Raw genomic sequence first — 14,741 nt, 5'->3', positions numbered from 1 at the left:
GGATAACAGCTTTGATTCGTTCATCTGTTCAAGAAGTGCATTGAGACTGAGAATTGTGGACTCAGGGATGGGAATTATAAAGCGTCAAAATCGAGATGTGGAAAATATGGAAACAAGAAGAGGCAGGACTGAGATGTGGAGATATGTGTCAGAGATCCAGACAGTGGGGAGCCCTGAAAAATTAATAATTATAACTTGGACTATAATTTGGTCTTTTTATTTTAGTTTTTTATTTTAATTGGAGTATTATGATTGGATATATTAATTGGATTTTTATTGGAAAATCAATAAAAAAGATTTTTTTAAAAAGAAGTGCAAATTAAGTAGTTTCTCATTAACACGCAAACAAAATCAAATTTCTTGCCCATCCCTTCTTGGGGAAACTCAGCTTGTAGCCTTATTGGAGTTCACCGATTGGGTTTGCATTGCTCCTGGACAGGAGGAAGGAAGTCAAATGACATCGAGGTTGGTTCAAAAAAAGAGTTTATTTTGCTCTCTGGATAGCAGAAGGCACTTGCGTGATTAGTCCACAGCAAGCCCAAAGAAATGAGAAGTATATATATCCTCCAGGCACCCTCTCCCTCCTTCCCCAGGAATCCAACCACGTCAGCCTACGTACGCAGTTTGACATCACAGTTGTTCCTGCTCCGGCACTCTTAACCATAAAAGGGTATTCCTTCCTATGCTCCTGACCATAAAAGGATCTTTCTTCCTGTACTTCTGACCATAAAAGGATATTCCTGTTCCTACTCTTATCTTGGAGCAAGAGGTCACCATTTCTGAGAACACACTCTGGCGCTGTTCCCAGACTGGGTCTGTGGTCTTTGTGGTCAGGACGTAAGATAAGGCACAGGTGTGTCTTCTCTGTTCTACTGGTACAGTCAAGGCCATCCTTGCCGTCACAAACTGATAAAGGAGAGAGCTTTGAGCACAGCCAGGTTTTTGTTTACACATTGACTCAGAGCTCAAGTTAATGGATTTTAGCTAAGGAAAAATAGGGATTTTGGTGCAGTTTCAAACTGCCTACACAGTCAGTTTTGGATTTGGAAAACCCATTCCTTCAAGCTGAATAAGGGAATTATGTTTCTGAAGCAGGAAGCAAGAAGACCTCTTTGTTCCTGAAATGGTGTACAGATAGTAAACCCCAAAGCTAAAGCCACTGCAAAGAGACTTGATGGAGGAATCCCAGTCCAAAAGACATTGCAACATACACCTAAGCAGCGTGAGAAAGGGAAGGAGCCTGTTGCATTATGTACTGGAGGTGGTGAGTGCAACTAGCAGACCTCTTTTTTTATAAGCAACATTTCTGGTGGGTTCTCAGAGAAGAGCAGAAGCTTGTTCGCAACTAGCAAAAGGGCACTGGAAAAGCAATTTTGGAGGAGAGGCAATGCAAACAGGAAAAAAAGAAATGTGCCTGCAGGAAGCAGTGAGGAGGCTGTTCTATCCTGATGCCTCTCTTATTTCCCTCAGTTTATTTCAAAAGGAGCCGAAATGAACATGGCAGTATTTGTGGTCATGCTCCTGCATCACTGTTTAAATCTGTGCATCTCACAGAAAATAAGGCTTTGTTGATTGAGTACAGCGCAAGGAACTGCAAGATCTGCTTAGGAAAAGTGAAGGCTTAGAATGCTTCCTGAACACTTATGTAACCAAAACAGCATTTTTAAATAATAATAAAAAAACACCCTGTAAACTGCCCTGGTGTACACAATGTTTGTTGAATGTGCAATATGATAATTACTTCCTTGCATCCTGATAAAGACAAGCCATCTGCAAGTAATAGATTAATATAAGTCTTGTTCGTGTGCTCTGGACCACATGATTAGACTTGAAGGATCAGGATATTTGAAAGATGTGTGCAGCCCCACCCCCACCCTTGCATCCCTGATGGGCCCCATCTTCTTCATCTTCGGCAATCACTCATAGCTGAGTAAGATTGTCTTCCATGAACGTGGTCTTAACAGTGAGTCCGTAAGTGACTGTGGAGGACAATTCTGGATCCACGCGTCCTTCCACAGTGGGGACATTGGTTTCCAAGTGGGAGTTGATCATGGTGAGGGTTTGCCAAGCTTGCCTTCCTGTTAGCACGTTTCTCCCTTTCGTCCTGAGTTTGAGCATCTTCAAACCCCATGACACCTTTGGTAAAGACTGTTCTCCAATTGGAGCACTCGCAGGCCAGTGTTTCCCAGTTGTCGGTGTTTATCCTACATTTTTTCTAGATTTGCCTTGAGAGAGTCTATAAGCCTCTTTTGTTGACCACCAGCATTACGCTTTCCATTTTTAAGTTCGGAATAGAATAGTTGCTTTGGAAAACAATAATCAGGCATCCCCACAACATGACCAGTCCAACAAAGTTGATGTTGAAGAATCATAGTGATGTGTCAAAGGTATTATTTCAATTAACAATTCATACTAAGAACTTGGGGACCCTCAGCCACAGGGGGGCTACATCTGCACACATTGCACATGTTTAATAACAGGGCTGGCCTTGGAGGCATGCAGACTGAGAGTTTTATCTCATACAGCCTCTGACTTTCTTGGGTGCTCTGTGCACCCATGCTTATGTTTGACTGCCCCTTCCTTTCGGAAGGTGGCTTCTCTCAGGGTCATGTTGTTGTTGTTGTTTAATCGTTTAGTTGTGTCCGACTCTTCGTGACCCCATGGACCAGAGCACGCCAGGCACTCCTGTCTTCCACTGCCTCCCGCAGTTTGGTCAAACTCATGCTGGTAGCTTCAAGAACACTACCCAACCATCTTGTCCTCTGTCGTCCCCTTCTCCTTGTGACCTCCATCTTTGTCAACATCAGGGTCTTTTCCAGGGAATCTTCTCTTCTCATGAGGTGGCCAAAGTATTGGAGTCTCAGCTTCACAATCTGTCCTTCCAGCGAGCACTCAGGGCTGATTTCCTTCAGAATGGAGAGGTTTGATCTTCTTGCAGTCCATGGGACTCTCAAGAGTCTCCTCCAACACCATAATTCAAAAGCATCAATTCTTCAGCAATCAGCCTTCTTTATGGTCCACTCAGGGTCATAACACGAGTGTAAAAACATTAGGTAAAGGTAAAGGTACCCCTGCCCGAGCGGGCCAGTCTTGACAGACTCTGGGGTTTGTGCGCCCATCTCACATCTATAGGCCGGGGGCCAGCGCTGTCCGGAGACACTTCTGGGTCACGTGGCCAGCGTGACAAAGCTGCATCTGGCAAGCCAGCGCAGCACACGGAACGCCGTTTACCTTCCCGCTGGTAAGCGGTACCTATTTATCTACTTGCACCCGGGGGTGCTTTCGAACTGCTAGGTTGGCAGGCGCTGGGACCGAGCAGCGGGAGCGCACCCCGCCGCGGGGATTCGAACTGCCGACCTCTCGATCGGCAAGCCCTAGGCGCTGAGGCTTTTACCCACAGCGCCACCCGCGTCCCAAGCAAAAACATTATGAGGTGCTAATTCAGAGTGTGAGTTATCACATCAGTAACCAGGATCTGGTTCTGGTTCTTAGGGGACTGTCCCCAGCAGAAAGTCAAGGTGAGAGGGATTGAGGCTTCTACAGTGGAAGACATCTGACATGTTCACATTTTCCTGTAATAATGCATTTTCCTGTTTCTTTTTCAGGGTCTACAGATGGGCCCTATTAGACAGCTGGAGGATAAATCGGCAAGAGTTGGCCACCTTAGACTTTGCAGATGGAACTTTGATCTTCTTTTCCCTTTCATGCCATGTATTATGTTTTATTAAATGAGTGTTGTCTTACACTGAATGTGCAGGCTCCCATTCTCCCTCTCTCACTGTGCAAAATGATTTTGTACTCAGCTGTTGCAGTGGATCCCTTTGTTTAAAATCTGAAGCGAATTACTCACACAACATACAGAGAAGGAGGGGGAACTGGAATAAAAATATTGGAATATTTGGCCTACCTGTATTAAGGATTGTGACCCCCCCCCCAAGCATATTCCAATAAAGTTATATGTTGCAATGCCACCTAAAGACCACATTCTTCACCAAGCTCTCATTTGACTCATGTCAGTCAATTTCCAAATCTCTGTCACACCTTCTTCTTACTTTTCTTTGTTCAATTCCAAACACCAAACTGGCAATTGGTTTTTAAGCCATGCAAAGATGAGGAACATGATGAACAAAGATGGTGTGCCCTAATGTTACAAAATGATTTTACTGAACTGTTGCAACTCATAGAAGGATAGGTAGCCGTGTTGGTCTGCCATAGTCAAAATAAAAAAATTCCTTCCAGTAGCACCTTAAAGACCAACTAAGTTAGTTCTTGGTATGAGCTTTCGTGTGCTCTGAAGAAGTGTGCATGCACATGAAAGCTCATACCAAGAACTAACTTAGTTGGTCTTTAAGGTGCTACTGGAAGGAATTTTTTTATTTTTACTCATAGAAGGAGTCATGGCAATCTTTGGGATGGATAAGTCAATGAAGTTTCTCTCACTGTCCATAAGTGCAGCCTTGCTGGATCAGACCAACTGTCCATCTAGTTCAGCATTCTGCTTCCTACCTAAAATGGTCATTGAGATGCCACCTTGAAATTTACCTGCAGGGGTCAATAACAATTGATCTCACAGTTGGATATGGGTCAGTTTTCTACACCTGCTTTAGGGCTTGGTCTGAGGGCATCAGATGCAGCTACCTGGCTGAAGTGTAATTAGATCTTGATCTGGTCTCTTCCTGGATGGGTGACTTCCAATGCTGCCTTGGGTTTCCTGATTTTGGTGGTGGGTGGGCAGAAAGGCAATTTGGCCCAGGGATTCAAGCTCAGAGGGGATCTCAAATTTAGACACTGATGATGATTATTTTGCCATTTGATAAGTTTCAGTTTGTTTTCATGTGCATCAGAGCAAATTGTGACTCTCTCAAGAGAGCTCCCATCACTTTGTCCCATCTCCTGCCAACCTAGCAGTGCATACCAGTGCAAGTAGATAAATAGGTACCGCTGCAGCGGGAAGGTAAATGGCAAATCTGTGTGCTCTGGCTTCCATCATAGTGCTCCATTGCATCAGAAGCGGTTTAGTCATGCTGGCCACATGACCCAGAAAGCTATCTGTGGACAAACGCCATCTCCCTCAGCCTGAAAATCGAGATGAGCCCCACACCCCATAGTCAAATTCAGCTGGACTTAACTGTCCAGGGGTCCTTTACCTTTACCTTTTCAATGAACAACACACCCTTTCAATCTCCTCCTCCTCCTTCCACTTTACTCATGGAAATGACTCAAAGCGACTTACAAACACATAGATATGCTAAAATTGATTGCAATAAACATAATCAATAGAACCTAGGCAACAAACAAAGGCATGCATACAAATAAAAGACAGGTCTAGCAGATCCTGCCCTACCAAAAGAGGCCAAAAATACTTTTAACACTTTCAAACTAAGAGCCAAAAGCCAGAGTAAAAAGGGTTGTTTTTGTTGTTTTTGCCTGGTGGTGCTTAAAACTAGGTAAAAGGAGGGTGCCAGGGAAGTCTCTCTGGGGAGAGCACACCAGTGGAGTGCCACCACTGAAATGGCTTGTTCTGGCACTGTCATCCCCTGGACCTCCTGTGGCCAGGTCACATGGAGAAAGGCCTCAGATGGCAATTGCAGGGTCCAGGTCAGTTCTTATGAGAAGAGATGGTCCTTGTATTGAACAAACCATGGAACATGGAAGATTTGGGAGGATGGAACCAGTAATTTACCTCAGTAAGGATAGTGACAGTTGAAAACACTGGCAGTATTGAGGTAAATTCAACAGTATAATGCATTTAAGAGGGTATAAAATAGGGGGAAACGGATTTAGATGGATATACAAGAATGTGCAGGAATTATGGGTAAATTAAAAGAACCTTGGAAGGGGAAGGAGGGAAGTCATTGAATGTATGGGTATAATGAAAGATGTTAATGTGGGAATGTAAAACTTGAAAACCTTAATAAAAATTATTTTTAAAATAGAGAGAGAGAGGAAATAGCTGAAGGAGGGCTTAAGGCAACTTGTATATATTCGGCTCTGCAAGATTGCCTGCAAGATTCTATTTTGATGCATGAGCAATCACATTGTCTCTGTGAGACGGAGAGCTTGCCAAGGCCACACAGCTTGTCCCTGGCTGTGCTTATGCTGATGAGCTGTGGTGAATCCAGGGCCGTGGTATTTTCAAAGGATTTGATCAACGCGTGAGAGCGATGCAGGCCATCTGAGGGATAGAGGAAAGTTCACACTAATTGTTATAACTACTGAATCCATTTTGTCACCAACCTGACTCCCATTAACGATCATTTATTAAAAGCATATTTATTTGTTATACAAATATAGCTGTAACAGGTGCAACCCCCCCCCCCAGCAACCGAGCAAATTATCTGAAATGTGTCTTAAAAGCATAATGTTTTGATGAATGCAACGGAATGCAGAAAGGGCCTCTATTATTATTACCACCAAATCCTCCTTCTAATCAAATCACGGCAAGCCTCCCTATTGAAAATAATTGATTATTTCAAGCAGTTCTTAAAAGACAACATGGGGGCAGGGGAGAAGAATTGTGATTTCCATGCCGAGTTAGAAGCAGATTTGTCAGAGCATGTCATCCCAAGCGTCCATTGCACCGGGAGGAGATTTTGTATATATTGCAGGGACATAATGCTATGCATTCCAAAGGCCACTTTTTCACTGACAGATTTTACAAATGAGCCTCTCCACTGCCCAGATAGAGCTCAATGGCAAAGAAATTAATATCCTGGGCATTGACACTTATTTAGGAAAACAAGATGAATGCTGAGAAAATAAATGACTTGTTAAGTTTGGGGGAAATGCACTTTTCACATTGCAAAGAAGAAATGGCCCAGTCTAGCATGTCACAGGGGAAACAGACTGAGTTTTCCTTATGCTTCTAATATAGGGAGGTGGCAAAACGAATGTGGGCTCAGTATCAAAACAAATAAAACCCAGCCAGGGTCTTGTGGTACCTTAAAGTCTGTAATGGTTGGGAGTTACTCATGCGTAAACCTTCCCTTTTGGAAGCTTGGTTGCATAGTTTAAACCATTTTGACTGCACAGCCCATCTCAGCGTGGCTGCCTCAGTCGCTAGCAGAATCTGTCTGTAGGCGTTTCTTAAACCTTTGCCAGCATAAAAGCTGTTTGACTCCCAATCGTCTCCGCCTCTCATTGTGCAGGAGTCTCCTGCGCAAGGAGGGCGTGGATAGTGGAGGACCAGTGCTCTCCTCACTGACTTCCAAGGAAGAATCCCGGAGCCCTTCCACCTCCTCTGCCATTTGCTCTCCTGGATCCTTGGTGTTACGCTGATTTCCTTCCCCCTCTATCAAGCTACGTCTCCCCCTTGTGCTGGTACCTTCCCCTGCAGAATCGGAGAGCCTCTCCTTCTCCTGTTGCTCTGATGTCAGTTCCCTGACAAAGACGAACCAATTTTATGATGTCATGAACTTTTGTGGACTAGAGCCCAACTCATCAGATGCAAACAAGCAAACAAAGAAAAAGGAATCAGGCTACTCTCTTGAGAAAAAGTAAAATGGTGATGATATAGCTATACAGTGGTACCTCAGGTTAAGTACTTAATTCGTTCCGGAGGTCCATACTTAACCTGAAACTGTTCTTAACCTGAAGCACCACTTTAGCTAATCGGGCCTCCCGCTGTTGACGCCACCGCTGCACGATTTCTGTTCTCATCCAGAAGCAAAGTTCTCAACCTGAAGCACTATTTCTGGGTTAGCAGAGTCTGTAACCTGAAGCGTATGTAACCTGAAGCGTATGTAACCTGAGGTACCACTGTATTTATAGATAGCTAGATATTGGTTCAGGCTATTTTTGATGGATATGGCAGACATTTTGCTGCCTGAGGTGAATTAGAAAACACATCCTCTCCTCCCAGGAATCTTGGGAATTTTAGTTTGTTAAAGGTGCTGGGTTAAAGCATGGATAGGGAATATCAGGCTTGCGGACCAAATTCAGCCCTCTAGGTCTCTCTGTCGGAGTTCAGGCCTACCCCCTCCAGTCCTGCTTTGCATCTTCATTGAGTGTATTTGGCTGGCAGAAAGGTGACTTTGAACACCTAACGCTTCTTGCTTGCCTGAATGGAAGAGAGAAAGGGATGCATATGAAGGTGCTAATCTGCAAAAATAAAATTCACACTCCTGGCTTTGACCACTTTTGCCTCTGGTCCCGCTCACCATTGACATGTGGCCGTCAGACGTTCACCCAGTAGACAATGCAGCCCTTGGGATGGAAAGAGTTCCTCATCCCTGGGTTAGAGTGTTAGAACTGGATCTGCATCATATCCATGAGGCCCACATGAGAGAACCAGTCACTCTCTCTCAGCTGATGGTTGTGAAGATAAAGGGTGAGGTAGGGGCAAAGAAAGAAGGCTTCTTACGAAGAATAAAAGTGTACCCCTGTGTCACTTTGTTATGTACTGAAGTTCTCACCCTGGGCCAGCAGGGGGATACTGTAGATAGTTATGCAAATGAAGGATCGAAAGTGACGTTCAGTGATTGGATATTTTGTATGCAAATGAAGGATCGAAAGTGACATTCGGTGTTATAATATAGAACAGGAGAAATGGTTAAAATTATGGAATGAGGGAATAAAATTTACAGCAAGTGCTGCTATTAGAGAAAACTTAGAGAAAATGATATATAGATGGTATTTAACCCCAGAAAAATTAAATAGGATGTATAAGACTGGTAACAAGGCCTGCTGGAGATGCAAAACAAATGAAGGGAATTTCATACATATGTGGTGGACTTGTGAGGGAGTAAGAAAATTTTGGAATCAGATATATGACGAATTAAAAAAAATATTTAGACTCACATTCCCCAAAAAACCAGAGGCCTTCTTACTAGGGATGGTGGGAAAAGAAATACCGGAAAAGGACAAAACCTTATTCCAATACGCAACAGCGGCGGCTAGAATGTTAATTGCCCAGAATTGGAAAAACCCAACCTTACCAACGGTGAAAGATTGGCAACTGAAACTTTATGGCTTTATAGAAATGGCGAAAATGACACAAAGAATTAGAAATCAAAAAAATACAAAGCTAAAAGAAGACTGGAACAAATTTATGGTTTATTTCAATAGTAATTTTAGCAGCTTATCAACTACAGTAGGTTTGACCTAATCTTCCAATGTTACAATCAAAGATCCTATACCAGCTGTTAGACTGAAATCATTAAAGGTAGGAATCCGAAATCAGAAGGGAAGGAAGTTGTTATTAGTAAATTGTTTGTATGTATCTTTTCTTTTCTTTTTTTCTAATCTTTTATTCTTACTTAATGTTTTTTAATGTGTATTGTTTTTCTTTGGAGGGGGTTTTTCCTTTTTTCTTCTTTGGTTGTGTATGATGAAGAAAACTTAATAAAAAGTATATTAAAAAAAAAGAAAGTGACATTCGGTGATTGGCTAGTTACAGAAAATGGTAACTGTTGCATTCTAGTGGAGCTCTATATAAGCAGGCTGACTGAGCTCCTCAGTTCAGTTCTGTTCCAGCTTACAAATAAAGAGTTGCTTTGGAAGAATCGCTGTGTCGTCTGATATGTTCGCCCACAACTTAACACACTTACCTATGGGTTAAGCACAGCCAGGAAGTGCAGAAGGGAAGCCCAACATGGAGGAAAGCAGCTGACTAAATTGTGCTGGAAGTTTGAGAACCTGCACATTCCTTAGCTGGGATCCCTGCATTTCAGGGGGTCGGACTAGATTAAACTTGAGGGTCCCTTCTTTATGATTCCGTGATTCAAGACATTTATGAGATTGTGCTGCTAACTGATTGCTGTTTCGATCCAATAAACTTTGCATCCCTACAATAAATGCAATTCTGATCAGGCTCTCTTCCAGCTCTGACGGCACACGCCTCTCAAACAGCAAGATATGTATTCAGAGTGCTTCTCCCCATCCATCTAGATACTGATTCTGTATTCAGTCTCACACGTTAAATCTTTTGTGTTATTTTAATCCATTTGGGAGACATTCCCCCCCTTTCTTAAACTTTTTTTTTTTAGGGAGGGGGAGGGGCGGTGGATGTCAACTCTGTTAGCTTTCCTACAGAAACTGTCACCTTGTTTAAACATGGTTTTCGTGGTCCAAGCTAGAAAAGACTTAATTGTGTTATTCATTATTTATAGACTAGCTGATAGAAGAACTGCAAAAGGGGAGAAATGTGTTTGGAAGATGGAGTATATAGTCTGCTCTGCTCTGGTGAAATAAGGCAGCAGGTGTGTGTGTGTGTGTGTGTGTGTGTGTGTGTGTGTGTTTGGCATCTGATGAGAGTGCATAGAAGCTGAGGGTCCTCTGTCTTTGTGAGAGTGGAAGATGGCAATGGGCTCAAATTGCAGAACCATGGTGGGCAGTGAGATCCCAGGGCTTCAGGCGAGAGTATTTTCCCACCTTACCTGGAGATTAAAAGATGCCTGCTTCTTGGGAGAAAAGCAATGACAAACCTAGACAGCATCTTAAAAAGCAGAGACATCACCTTGCCGACAAAGGTCCGTATAAGTTAAAGCTATGGAAGTGAGAGCTGGACCACAAAGAAGGCCAGTCGCCGAAGAATTGATGCTTTTGAATTATGGTGCTGGAGGAGACTCTGGAGAGTCCCATGGATTGCAAGAAGATCAAACCTCTCCATTCTTAAGGAAATCAGCCCTGAGTGCTCACTGGAAGCACAGATCCTGAAGCTGAGGCTCCAATACTTTGGCCACCTCATGAGAAGAGAAGACTCCCTGGAAAAGACCCTGATGTTGGGAAAGATGGAGGTCACAAGGAGAAGGGGACGACAGAGGACGAGATGGTTGGACAGTGTTCTCGAAGCTACCAGCATGAATTTGACCATACTGTGGGAGGCAGTGGAAGACAGAAGTGCCTGGTGTGCTCTGGTCCATGGGGTCACGAAGAGTCGGACACGACTAAACGACTAAACAACAACCACCTGGAGATGCTGAGGATCGAACCTGAATGAACCTCTGAATACCAGGTGCTGGAGATGACAAAGTGAGAATGCCTGAAGAAAGACAGGAAGGAGAGGAAAGTGTACAAAGGGAGAGATGGAGAGAAGGGTGGACAGGAGAAAAGACTGGGCAAGCGGAAGAAGGGAGGACGCGGACAGGAGAGAAAATGCTGTATGGGGAAAAAAGAAAACAGGTCCTCACCAGGGCATTCCCTGTGAACAAGATATTACCTGGGTTCTGAGGACTCCTAGAACCAGAGAGAGAGAGAGAGAGAGAGAGAGAGAGAGAGAGAGAGAGGACCCACATTCTCTATGTGTGCATGCAGACACAAATATTTTAAGAATATAAGAAGAAGAACCTTGCTGGGTTAGATAAAAGTCCCATCTAGTCCATTCCTCTTTTCTCATACTGGCCTATGAGAGTCCCCTATTCCCCTCCCAGAGCTACAGTTCCTTGAGAAGAGGTATTGATTGTTAAAGCCCTCTGGAAATTGTAGCTCAGAGAGGGGGGTACAGGTCTCCTACCAACTTTCAGCACCCTTAACCAAAAACAGCTCCCAGGGTTCTTCAGGAGGAAGCCGTGACTGCATAAAGTGGCACCATAGTGCTTAAATGCACGGTGCAAATGTGGTCAGCAGCAGTACCGGCCACTGGCTTCCAAAAGTGACAGCTGAGAATTGATCCTCCTTACACCAGACTGAGCAGCCGTCCAGCACCAGAACGAGAAAGATCCATGCCATCACTGACTGGGGTGGGGAGTTCTCCCCTTCAGGAAGCACCTTCAGATGTCTTCTTGTGGTCTTGTTACCTGTTCGGGTTTTTTTGCATACGTGGCCTGGTCACCGCAGCATTTGTTAATGTTTTCTTTCCATTTAATCTTTCCAGCTAGCCACGACCTGCTCAGCATGATGAACTACCTCCCTGTTGTTTATACGTGCTGACTCCAGTGGATCTGTGGAACACAGTGTAAGCATCATTCTTGAAAAGCGGCCAATTTTCCCCCTCCCTTCAGCTTGCAGAACAGCTGCCAGGTATTCCAGTCATACAGCCAGCCGAACGCCACTCATGCATACATTACACAGCCTCGTTTCGCGATGAATGGCAAGTGTGCTTAGCCAAAGAGGTTTTTTTTCCCGTTATTACCCTGTGTGTTTTATTAAGAACTGGAACGGCAGAACAACCGTAGAACAAGGACACACTTTTAAAAATGGGGCATATGCGCATCACGAGACGTGTAGGCTGATTCCATGCATCTTTATTCAGAATAAAGTCCTCGTGATTTCAGTGGGACTTGCTCCTGTTTACGGGCACATAAGATGCCTTTGTTAAGCTGGCTTCAACTATTTCCTCTCACCCAAAGGACTGGCGCTGTTTTTTTCTGTGAGGAGGCTTGAGCTCAGAGAGAAGCTTTTTCCAGCACTCATCAGACTACAATTCCCAGGTCTGCAGGAAGCAATGAAAGTTGCATGCCATTTTTGTAGTGCAGATATACCCAAATTCATCACTTCCCCCTGGAGCTTACGTTTTGTCAGTTTACTAATGGCATATCTGTACTTACATCCAGGGATGTCAGTTGAACATTTTTACTTTCAGGCAGGCGTGAATAAAGATGGTTGTCTTATGGTACGTTGGGGGGGGGAGCAAAAAGCAAAAGACCTTCTCTGACCTGCTTGAACCCTCTAGAATGAGTATCCTAGAGATGAAAGGGATGGCAGGGGCTGCCTTTTAAGTGTCAAACTGATCCAGCGAGGAGGTGGAGTTGTGTGTAATGTTCGAGGGTCCAGTTCTCCCCTGTATCTTTTCAGTAGCAAAGGGGAACTTTCTTCTCCATTCACATTTGAAAAGGATCCCAAGGACACTGGATCTTTGTCCTAAGAAAGTATGCTTTTAAGGCCTAAGGATCCATTAAGGTGGAAAGGGCGACTGTGTACAGTGGTGCCCCGCAAGACGAATGCCTCGCAAGACGGAAAATTCGCTAGACGAAAGAGTTTTCCATTTTGGAGGTGCTTCGCAAAACGAATTTCCTATGGACTTGCTTCGCAAGACGACAATGTCTTGCGAGTTCCTGCTGGTTTTTTCCCCTCCCCCCCTTTTTCTAAGCCGCTAAGCCGCTTATCAGCTCATCCGATCAGCAGATAAGCCTCTAAAAGCCGCTAAAAGCGCTAATAGCGCTAATCCGCTAATCCGTCAATGGGCTTGCTTCGCAAGATGAAGAAACCGCAAGACGAAGAGAATCACAGAATGGATTCTTTTCGTCTTGCGAGGCACCACTGTATTTAGAATTATGATGATGATACAATACGATAATCTTTATTGTCATTGTCCCATACAGAACAACGAAATTGAAAATATAAAATATAAATCTACATAAGACATTCAAAACCAACAAGCCTGCTATCCCAACCTGGTTAGCCCCCTAAAAACTCTGACACCCCATTTTAAAAATTCAATATACTCCCATAGAGACTACCTTACACTGTGTTTAAAACCAAAATTGCATTTGGATAGAAACTGTTTCTCAGGCGGCTAGTCCTAGTCCTTATAACCCTGTACCTTCTTCCAGAAGGCAGAAGCTGAAAGAGATCATTTCTGGGGTGCGCACTATCCTGCGCTATCTCTGCAGCTTTCTTATGACACCTGGAAGCACAGATTTGATGGTAGTGGTTATCTGAATTTCTTACTGTAAGGTTGCAGGCACATAGTAATTTCTAACTACGAGGAGCCAGGCACATTTGAAAAGCACATTACCATACAAAAATATAATACTAAAATAAGTTGAAACAATTAACAATCAGAAGAATAGGGTGGATCCTAACACACACACACACACACACACACAGAGAGAGAGAGAGAGAGAGAGAGAGAGAGAGAGAGAGAGAGAGAGAGAGAGATTGATTTCAGGTATATATTTTGTGGAATTTTAAAATTAATTAATTTATATTTGTACCCCGCCCATCTGACTGAGTTGCCCCAGCCACTCTGGGTAGCTTACAACATATATAAAAAACATAGTAAAACATCAAACATTAAAAACTTCCTTATACAGGGCTGAAATGCCTTCAGATGTCTTTTAAAGATTATATAGTTACTCATCTCCTTGACATCTGATGGGAGGGCATTCCACAAGATGGGCGCCACTACTGAGAAGGCCTTCTGCCTGGTTCCCTGTACAGTGGTACCTCGGGTTAAGTACTTCATTTGCTTCAGAGGTCCGTTCTTAACCTGAAACTGTTCTTAACCTGAAGCAGCACTTTAGCTAATGGGGCCTCCTGCTGCTGCCGCCCCGCCGGAGCACGATTTCTGTTCTCATCCTGAAGCAAAGTTCTTAACCTGAAACACTATTTCTGGGTTAGCGGAGTCTGTAACCTGAAGCGTATGTAACCTGAAGCGCATGTAACCCGAGATACCACTGTATCCCTGAAGCAGCTAGTTTAAAATCGAGCCCTCTTTGATGGATTTGGTAAGAAACGGAACTGAAGAACCTTCAGCATGAATATGGGCTTAATTTTTCTTCTCACCTGCCTTAGATCTTCTGCTTTTTGAGCTGCAATTTGCTTTATTTATTTATTTATTTCTGCTCAGCCCTGATCTGACACAGACATTCTCAAGTCTCTCAGGATGTACCAAGAACAGATGGCATTCAGTAGAGATGGCTGGATGAAAAGAACACAAGGAAGGGAGATAAAACATTGGCGGTCTTTAGAATTACCTATTAATGAATCATTGAAAATGCCGAACGTTCTCAGAGATCAGAAAGAAAAAAAGAAATGAAGTTCAGATCCTGAACTCTCTCTCACACACACACCAGAAATTC

This window comes from Podarcis vaucheri (assembly GCF_965113315.1).
Source record: "Podarcis vaucheri genome assembly, chromosome: 3".
NCBI classification, from domain to species: domain Eukaryota; kingdom Metazoa; phylum Chordata; class Lepidosauria; order Squamata; family Lacertidae; genus Podarcis; species Podarcis vaucheri.
Note: the sequence above shows the minus strand (reverse complement) of the source record.